Raw genomic sequence first — 10,632 nt, forward strand, 5'->3', positions numbered from 1 at the left:
ATGTCAAATAGCAAAATAAACTTTCTAAGGCATAATTAATTGGTGTGCATTCCTTAATAAATATCCACCAACAAAAGACACCTAGAATGGAAGGCCAGGGATGAATCCAGGAAAGACGAAGAGTGTATTGACTAAAGGCTATATCTATGTAGGAGCAATAGCAAAGCTGCTGAGGTGAACAAAAGAAGCTTCATCAGGAGCTTAGTACCTTCACATAGGCTACCAAAAATGCTACCATCTTACATTTCTGAAGCACTTTACCCATTAAAAGGGACATAATGTAATTCCTTTTCTTATTTTATCTTGCCCTAACTTTAGCCAAAGACACCTGCTCTCTTAGAAATGTGTTCAGTGAGTATGTACATAGTTGAAGAATGTGCCCCAACACACTCTGCCTTTGGCCTGTAAGTTGGAGTCCTAAAGAGGCAGAAGAACCATGTTGATGAGCTTGGTACCCAGCATGGTGCACCATTCCAATGCACAATGAATTTCTGATAAAGAGGTTACAACTGGGAGAAACTTTACATTTTTTTTCTTGCTACTCCTCTTCACATTATTAGACTTTTTTCCCTTGGAAAAAAAGCACACACACACACACAAAGTAATAGCAAACACCAGAATTTGATGTAAAATTGCTTATTTGCAACTTCAATGACACTGGATTTCAACTACCCTGTAACAAGGAAACAAACACAACCAGGAAGGGAGGCAGATGTGTTTCTCTGCAACATCACAGGCATATGAAAGTGTTCAGATCTTAGAGATACTGGGAATGATATAACTTGGAAATTGAACCAAGAATATTTTCCATCTGTGAACAAAGCCCATTTTAAAGTGCTTCACATGTTTTCTGGATTTCTCTTTTTCCCAAAGTCATACTGTAATTTCTGAGAGAGGGACACACTGGAAAATTACTGATATATAACAAATGAAATTTAAGATATAAAAATGTGGTACTTCTGATAAATTTTATGTTTACTCTTTATTTAAATAGAGCATTCTAAAATATTACCCCTAAAGGGGCCAAATTTTTATGTATGTGTTATTTTGTTTAGATGTGATGAGCTGGTGAAGAGTGAAAGTGACGTTGGCTATTATGCTTATTTATTGATAAAAATGATAGCCTTTTTATATCTGGCTTCAAATCACTTCTCTACTAATCACATAACTTCCATACATTGCAAAGAGAGCACCGAGATTGAATTAAAACAGGAGGTTGGCTCTTCCTATGAGGCCCTGTGTCTGTGTTCATACAGAATATTTATGCAATGTTCTGACTTGGCTATAATCTATAATTCTTGGCTATTATTTCAGTTGCAACAATAATTTTTAGATTAATGATTATAATTTTGGTAAGGCACACATGAAAAGTTATATGTTCATGCTTGAAAGGAAGATCATTAAATATTCATTATTACCCCTCAAATTAGTTGTCATGCTCTATATAACAGTTACCAGATATCATTTCACTAGTTTAGAGTCAGCAATAAGTGAACAGCAATATATGGCTCATAGCAATTGAGGAATTTTTTTTGGTGGGTGAACAGGGAGAAAAATGATTTTAAAACCCATTTGACATATTTATGTTGACAAATTATTTAAAGAATTACTGTGTTGTCAATAAACATGTTTGTATGGTGGATCAGCATTGTGGCTGGGTTTGCTTCTAGCTGTTTAATTACTCTATGATTGTGAAAAACAGTTCTTCAAATAGTTATGAGGAAAAAATATAAAGGTTGAGATATTTTAGTGTTTTGCAGACACCTAAACTTGCCATGAAAAATCAATTTTCATTTTTATAAGCAGGCATTGGAATCTTGCTTTTTCAGTTAAGCTAGATTGTATAATTTGTTAGTTTCCCCCATCTGGCAACAAATCTATTCTTAAGAGAGAGAGAGAGGGAAAAAAAAGTAAAACAAGAGATGAATTTTTATAGATATTGTAGGTGAACATACATAGAGATTATGTGTTGTCAATCCACTTTGAAAAGATACAGGGAGAAAATAAATAAATTCAAATGTATTTTAGTGTAAAAATGTTTTGCTTTTTTCTTCCATGTATCTTGGTATGCCAGTTTAGTTAGGTGAAGACATTAGGACAGCCATGGGTTTTTTGATCACATGTATGAATCATTCTATACTCAGTAATTTTAAATTGGTTCTTTCTCCATAGAAAATAACCATAAATTGGATTCTGATCTCATCTAACTTTAGAGCTTTTTGCCTTAAAGAGTCAAATTGTAGCTGATGAACACATTTTGCATTTTTCCACATTGCATCTGCACTCTACATAACGATGGTTTATTTTATTTTATTTTTTCTGCACAGAGGAAAGGAAAAATATATAGGTCCATGAATCAATCTAGATAATGGGGAAGGCTGAATGTAATAAATAATACAGTAACAACCCTAAACTAATGAGCTGTTGCTAAGGTACATTTCATGGGCTCATCCTCTATATAAAAAGTCACTAATAACCCCTTGGTGTAATCAGATGATAAAGCTTTGCCATAAGGCAACACCTGTGCAATTAGAACTGCAGATTCTTTTGCACGTTTCATTAATTTCAGGATTTTGTAAAGGCACAATGACTACACTAATAATCTAGTCTACTTGACTCCATGTCTACTGGAAACAAAGTGTCTAATTAGATAAAGGTAATTAATTAGAGATAAATGGAGCTAATCAGACTCAGTTAACACTAATTCTCTGAATTAAGACATTTTGGGACACCTACTATCCTGCTGACTTTGATATTTTACATTAAGAATAGGTTCTAGAGGAGTCAGAAAATACTGGCATTTGAGAATTGAGCAGTCTTTTGATGGCATATTTAGGCATCTGAAGCTAAAGGAGTTTTCTTTCATATTGTGCTATTTCACCACCTTTCTATTGCAGCTTAAAGAATTCACTTTGTAGTTATTCCAATCTGTGCTAGTCTCCATATAAATTTTAATAACCTTTGCTATCATTTTTATTATCTGTCTAGCCCACCAATGGAAGAAAATCGCAAGTTGTTCTCTCTTGAATAAAGACTTAACTTGTTACATTAAGGAAATGTCAAGACTCATCAGTCTATATCTTAAAATTCTGATCCGTTAAAGAGAACAAACACCTAAAATTCTGATCCTTTAATTCTGATTCTTTAAAGAGAACAAACCTCTGCTTTACTGTGTTGAACAGAAAATTCAGTGATGTAGGGTAAGAAGTGTGGACTTTGAAGTCAGAAGACCTGAATTCAAATTTCATTCTATCTGTTACTAAATGAGTGATCTCAGGAAGTAGTTTAACTTCTCTGAGTTCCCTTGATTGTAAAATGGAAATAACTACTGACTCATGTAATATTGACACTAACTTTACAGAGTTAGCGCTGTGAATGCTGAGCAAGGTAACTATATTTAAGTGTCAAAATGTTCCATTTTCAAGCGTGGGACTTGCGTAGCATGCTTAACGTCCTTAGTTCTATCCCCAGCACTGGAAAAAAAAAGTTCCATTTTTACCTCAATTCTGATAATCTGGACTACATTTAAAAGGCTAAAAAGGGGCCTGGGGATGTAACTCCATGGTAGTTGTTGCTTAGCATATGCAAGGTCCTGGATTTGATACACACACACACACACACACACACACACACACACACGTGTAAAAAGGGAGAGATTACGATTTTTTTCCCCCAGATAATCAGACAAAAAGTTTCCCCAAATTCTTCACTTGGAGAATGTGAATTTATCTGCTTTAGTTTTCTACATTGAAATAATTATCCTCAGTCTACCAGGGGTGAACAATTGCCCCTGAAATTAATGTGGGATGTAACTTATTATGAAGTAGACATTTTAATCTTTCTTCTATACTATCTCTGGGATATGCCTCATCCTCTTTCTAGTATCCAAATTATCTGGACAACTCCTAGATTGCTTTAATAGTCTCCTAACTAGAATCCTTGCCTTTCTTTCTCCTATAATTAGATGTCATCAAATTAATGTTCCTTCTAGAAAACTTTCCTCTTTTTCTAATCAAGATCTAGGTAGATTCCTTGTTAAACTAATCCTGTACCCCACAGGTAGTCAAAGAAGCCATATCTGGTCCCATGGTATTTATCCAGTATTATCTCCTGCTGCCCTCCTTTTAATTCCAAGCTAGCCACCTTTGCTGTTTTCATCACACTTGTCTCTCCTTTTATGCTTTTGCCCAAGCCTAATACTTCTTTTTTTCTCCTAAAGACCTATTTCAAGATTTACCTTTCCCCGGAGGTCTCCCATGATGACCTATCCCAACAAGAGTATTCTCATCTCCACAGGCTCCAGCAGTGTTTGGATTGGTGATCGGCTTCCTTTCTCTTTCCGGCACTGATGAGACACCTGAGCTCAGGAGCCACATCCCATTCTCTGCCTTGCCTACAACCTTTTCCCACAATCCAAACCTTCACAGGTTTTGTGGTATGTGGTGGATGCGCAAAACACACATGTAACTTGTCTGTGAAGTGTGGCCTGGCCTGGTCCTTGGAAAGTCAGGTCCTCATGATTTTTGTAGGAATCCTGGGGCTTTTGGCCCACTTTGGGATGGGTTGAGCCCTGGGATGAGCTTTCATGTTTGGATATGAGAGTACCTTAATGAGAGGTTTGACACATACCTTTGAGGGAATGCCAGGTTTGAAAGGAGTATAAAGGTGGTTAAATCAAGTGTGTAGATGAAGTGGAGAGAGCCTGTGGATAAGGAGAAGTGGAACATGATGAGAAGAGGAAAAATAAAAAGAATACAAGTAAAAAGAATATAAATAAGAGAATTTTGGGGGTAGTTGGATTGAATTCAGAGCACTTTACTACTAAGCATCCCCATTCCTCTCTTTTTTTTTTTTTTAAAGAGAGAGTGAGAGAGGAGAGAGAGTGAGAGAGAGAGAGAGAGAATTTTTAATATTTTATTTTTAGTTCTCGGCGGACACAACATCTTTGTTGGTATGTGGTGCTGAGGATCGAACCCAGGCCGCACGCATGCCAGGCGAGCGCGCTACCGCTTGAGCCACATCCCCAGCCCCCATTCCTCTCTTTTTAAAAAATTTTTGAGACAGGGTCTTCCCAACTTGCTGAGGCTGGGTCAAACTTGTGATCCTCCTACCTTAGTCTCCCAAGTCACTGGGATTACAGGCATGTGTCACTGTGCCAGACCAAAACCATTTTTTTTTAGAAAGCAATTTCTGAAGAAGTAAATGACAGTGTCTATAGTAGAGTTGAAGGAGAGTTGAACAAATCGATTTGGGGAGGAGCTGAGAGACTGTTAGAAAGGAAGAAAAGAGAGATTCTGAAGTGAAGAGGGAAATTGAATCTGTTCACAGGAAAATCTTTCAATCCTAAGATCATTTAACCCCAAGAAGAGCAGTTTGACCTTTCGGAAAATACCTGGTATTGATCTGGCTCTAAAAGGAGACAACTGAAAGATTCCTGGAATTTTTTTTTTCATAAAGTATATTATCCTTTCTGGGCAGAAGTGCTTAATTTTATGATAGAAAAAAAATTAGGGGGACAAGGACATAACATGACTACTATGTGTGTGTGTGTGTGTGTGTGTGTGTGTGCGCGCGCGTATGTGTGCGTGCATGCTGGGCAAGAGAGGAGGTCTGGAACCTGGGAGATTGGGTCCAGGGAGGGAGGGGCACCAAAATCAATCTAGACATTCATGGCTTTGCCTAGAATCTAGGGTTGTCCTGAGAGGTGAAGCAGATGCCATTTGAAATGGAGGAACTCCTAATAGAAAGTACCTTCTTATTCTCATCCAGTTCCTGGGAATCTACCTTCAAGACTTCCTTCCAATCTGGTTACTGATTCAAGACAGATGCTTCTGAGAGGAGTAATCTATTTGAGAATAAGAGATTAGTTACATGAGGATGAGGACAGGGAAGAATTTGCCTCTTGATGTCAACAGAGTTTAGAAAAAAGACCAGAAACCACCCAAACATACTCCACTCTTCACAATCAACTGCTCATGAAAGAAATTCTAAGGGCTCCTTCTACTGCTCTCTCACCTTAGTGCTCATCACCCTGATAATCATTTAACTACTCCCTCAGGGTGCCTATGCAAGGTCACCCTCGGCAGTGCTCAAAAATGCATGGATGAATGAAGGGATAGTCCTAGTTTGTCTCTGTCTCCAAGTTTTGGCCCCAGCAATCCATTCACCAGCAGGCTGGAATCCTAATGATCCTCTTAAAGCCCAGGTTTGATCTATTTAAAGTCCTTTGTGCCTTCTTGTTACTGACAGGATTAAGTCCAAACAGTTTAGCTTGTGTTTTAGTCATCTTTGTGTTGCCATGATTTAAAGATCCGAAGAGAACAGCTTTGAGGAGGAAAAGTTGATTTTGGCTCATGGTTTCAGAGGTTCATTCCACAGCAGGTGGACTCTATAGTTCTGGGCCCAGGTGAGACAGAACATGATGGCAGAAGGATCCAATGGAGGGAAGCAGTTTAGGACATGGCAATCAGGAAGCAGAGGGAGAAATATGCTCTCCACGGACAAAATATAAACCCTAAAGGCACACCCCTAGTGACAGTACTTCTTCCAGTCACACCCTACCTGCCTACATTTACCACCAAGTTAATCCATATCAGTGGATTAATCCACAGATTAGGTTACACCTCTCATAATCCAATCATAATCCAATCATTTCACCTTTGAAAATTCTTGGATTGTCTCATACAAGAGCCTTTGGTGGGGGCATCTCATATCTAAACCATAACAGCTTGGAAATCAATGCCCTTGATCCAACTCCTGTAGCCTTCCCACAAAACCCCATGGGTGCAGGTGCATATTGGCATTCTGCTTCCCTAGACTTCCCCCAGGCATATTGAATTAGTTTTAAGTCCTTGACACCTGAGATGTCTTTTTTTTTTTTTTAAAGAGAGAGGAGAGAGGGGAGAGAGAGAGAGAGAGAGAGAGAGAGAGAGAGAGAGAGAGAGAGAGAGAGAATTTTTAATATTTATTTTTTAGTTTTTGGCGGACACAACATCTTTGTTGGTATGTGGTGTTGAGGATCGAACCCGGGCCGCACGCATGCCAGGCGAGCGCGCTACCACTTGAGCCACATCCCCAGCCCCTGAGATTCTTAAACTACACCTTGCCTAAGTTGTTTCCTCCTGGAACACTCCCTGTGCAATCCTATGTCCACCTGGTAAACATTTTTGTGTCCTTTCAAGGTCAGTCTACATGACTTCTCCTCAGTGTAGCCTACCACAAGCTTCTAAATCAAGGTGCCAATCTCTTCCTGTACCTTTCCTTTATGGAGCTTTTTAAAAACAGTACCTGGCACAAATGAAGAGCATTCATTTGTGGACATGACTAGATGGTCACGTTTCTGAAAAGTAGGACCACATACATCTTTTTCTTCATTATACCTTCATACCAGGCATTTATTGGGCTCTTAACAAATAGTTAATTGGGAATTTAGTCTGAGACTGCTTAAGGCAAGTTCCCTTCTCTCTTTTTTTTCAAGAATAGTCCTGGATATAGCTTTATCTCGGTTACTTTTTCTTTGTAAAGTAAGAGCATAATGATAACTATGAGTCTTTTTAAAATGGCTTAAACGTGGTTCAAAGTGAAATGTTAAAGAGCCATCCACTTCTACTGTCTGCCTCTAGAAACATCCTATACCCCATGCCCAGTGCCCAGGAGGATGCAGAGGGTACCTGTGCACTCCCCTGTACAGTTTTTTTTCTCTCACAAGATATTCTCTCTGATATTTCATTTGATTCTGGCTCTGAAGAGGCACTGCAAAGACACACAGTTGCTGTGAAGATCCTACCATGTCATCATTTCTGTGTACCTTTATTTGAGAGGCTTCTGTTTGCTATTTGCCAGAGATATTTCCAAGTGGGCTTTCTTGTGGTGTAAGTTCAGCTTATTATCTGGTCCACAGTCCATTGCCTTTATAGATATAATTATTTCCTAAAGCTGCCCAGTGAAGTCTCCCCAGAATTGAAGCTGTATCTTTGAAGATAGCAGCAAGTTTCCCTTTCTCCTTTGGGATCCTGAGAAGCCAGTAGGCTGGCTTCACTGAGACCTTCATGTTCTAATACCTCTTTAGGAAGGAGTCCTTGCCCTCTATTCATGGAGACAGTCAGCTTTTCAAATGGAAAATTGGGGCAAAACAAATTCCACTGGGTCAATAAATGTTGGCAGCCACTGCTTTCAGCCTTGGAAGATCACATTCTGAATTCTCCTCCACTGGGCAGCTTAATCCTTCTTGTTTCTGGGAATGAAGTTACCAAAGAGAGTAGATTTTCAGCTACCTAATCAAGCCTTGTGCCAGGAGCCTTGTGTAGCGGCCTCCTGGCTGATTTCTGCAGAACCCTGTTTTTTCATTCTGAACTAGTACAGCCTGTGCTTCAGTGAGCAGCCAGTGCCTTTCCCATTGGCATGGAGTGACATTATCAAGGGTCAAGTTTTAAAGGCCAGATAATACCTCAATCTTGAAAGCTGCTGAGGCACTGAGTCAAGGCCCCAAACATGGGATTAGAGTTCAAACCACCTTTAGGTTTGGATTTTACATTTCTTTGGTCGTGTGTTGCCAATTATGATAGAGGATTCCCGACTCAGCTATGTCCTCTTAAGTAAATATGCCTATTACTCTCTTGGTTATTTAATAGGCTGCAGACATTTGGCAAAAACAAAGGGTTTATTTGAAATATTTCTTCACATGAAAAATACAGTCTCTAGCACAGTGAAATTATAGGCATACATTCTTCTTATCAGCTGGCCTGAGCACAGCAAGGTTTTGTTCTGAGAGAAATTTAACTGCGATGCAGTTGCCAAATATTTAATACTTTAAAGAGGAAGTTCTAAAATTTAATAGTTGATTTTATTATTACTCTTTGAATGTAATTAACTAGGGATGCACTTTAAACTGCTTTATTCTGGCTATTGAAATGGATTTTATGGTTTACACTGGGGAAAAAAAATTCTGTCAGACCATGGGCCTCTCCCTTGGTGCACATTATTACAGTCTCTTTAGAGACAAGCAAGCAATTTTGCTGTCACTGGTCTTGTTCAAATAGAGTATGTTTATCTATGCAATTCTCTTGGGAAAGGGTGTCAAAAAAGGATCACCATTAGCAGCTGACATAGCTCCTGATTACACGTTGAAAAAACTCCTCAAATAGCAAATGAACACATATATTTCATTTTTTATGTGGCTGATAAAATGTTATATCATTGAGTCAAAAGAACATTTTTGTTCCATCTAAGTTGACTTTAGAACTTAGCTCTCACTTCTAATACAAAGGAGGGCCTTGTGGCTCAACAGAGGATGCTCTACAGAAACCTTGAAAAATTGGGTCTTTCAGCATTAAGCATCCATTCTTTAATGGATTGTCGACCTATCCATGAGCAATTATCTAGTATTGAAGTACCAAGTGGGCTACAGAGAAAACTAAAGCTTTCAGGATGCTTAGTTTAACTTGCATATTGTTTTATTTCGAAAACTGAATTCTCATTTGATTGCTCTATTATATCAAAGCATGCACTCATTCACTTTTTTGACAAAAAAAAATTGAACAACAAACAACAAATATGTAGCAAGTATTATTCTGGGCTCCTGCAAATGCAAATGGGTGTACAAAATATACAAGGTGCCTGCCCACAAGGAATTTATAATCTGGTGTAGATGTTAAACAAGAAAATCTAATCATAGTATGTTTTCATACACTACCCTGCTCTTCTAGCTGTGCCCACCAGTCCACACCCACCATGGCCACCATTCAGCAGCTCAGAGGTAATTGGCACTTGGTGGAGAGCAAAAGTTTTGATGGATACATGAAGGAAATGAGGTAAAACTAACTTTGAAAAAAAAAAAGAGGGAGTGGAGGGGAGAAGTGGCTGAACCAAGTTGTGTTAACTACCACTTTTAAAGAACTGCCTCATCATAAAAACTGAGAGCACTTTGGAAAAAAGTCAGTTTTCTTGTACCCTGGGAGAGAAGTTTGAAGAAACTACAGTTGATGACAAAAAAAACTCTGTGACTCTTACAGATAGCAAGCACATCAGGGGTAGAATGGAGAGGAAAGCACAATAATAAGAAAATTGAAAGATGGAAAATTAGTGGTGGACTGCATCATGAACAATGTCACCTGTGCTTATGAAGAAGTAGAAAAAAAATTCCATTATCACTTTGAACAGGCATTAGCTATTGAAAGTGAACAAGCATAATCCAATGAGCAAATCTCTTAACTGTTTTGTTATTGTATTCAAGGATCTTTATCACAAATATTTTACATGCAAATATTTTAAATGTTGGTTTAATTAGGATCATCCCTTTTCTTAGTAAAAAAAATTTTTAAATGACCTAACCCCAAATTTGGAAAATGCTATGAAGAAAGAGCTTGAGTGTTGAACTCAGAAAACCTAGGTCTCAGTTTTCTCATCTAAAAAAGGTATAAAATGTAATTACTTAGGAATCTGAAGATTAAATGAAACAAGAGAATGTAGATAAATGTCTTAATGCAGTTTTCAGTTTGAGGGAAGAAATCAGTCATATAATTGAAAACATGAAAAGGATCCACAGTATGTTTGTTGGTGACTTTAAAATTGGGACAAGAGTTCCTCAGAGCTCAAGTTCAGTTTTGTTTTTGCAGAGCTGGGGATGGAACCCAG

General features: G+C 38.2%; 1 pseudogene across 1 annotated transcript; it reads left to right on the forward strand.

Moving 5' to 3' along the window:
• Nucleotides 1–9,729: 9,729 nt before the first annotated feature.
• LOC308655509 (fatty acid-binding protein 5-like) lies at nt 9,730–10,188 on the forward strand (annotated as a pseudogene). The gene has a single exon. The product of its transcript is annotated as a fatty acid-binding protein 5-like (transcript).
• Nucleotides 10,189–10,632: the final 444 nt, after the last annotated feature.

Source organism: Spermophilus citellus (assembly GCF_964194105.1).
Source record: "Spermophilus citellus genome assembly, chromosome: 9".
Lineage (NCBI taxonomy): Eukaryota > Metazoa > Chordata > Mammalia > Rodentia > Sciuridae > Spermophilus > Spermophilus citellus.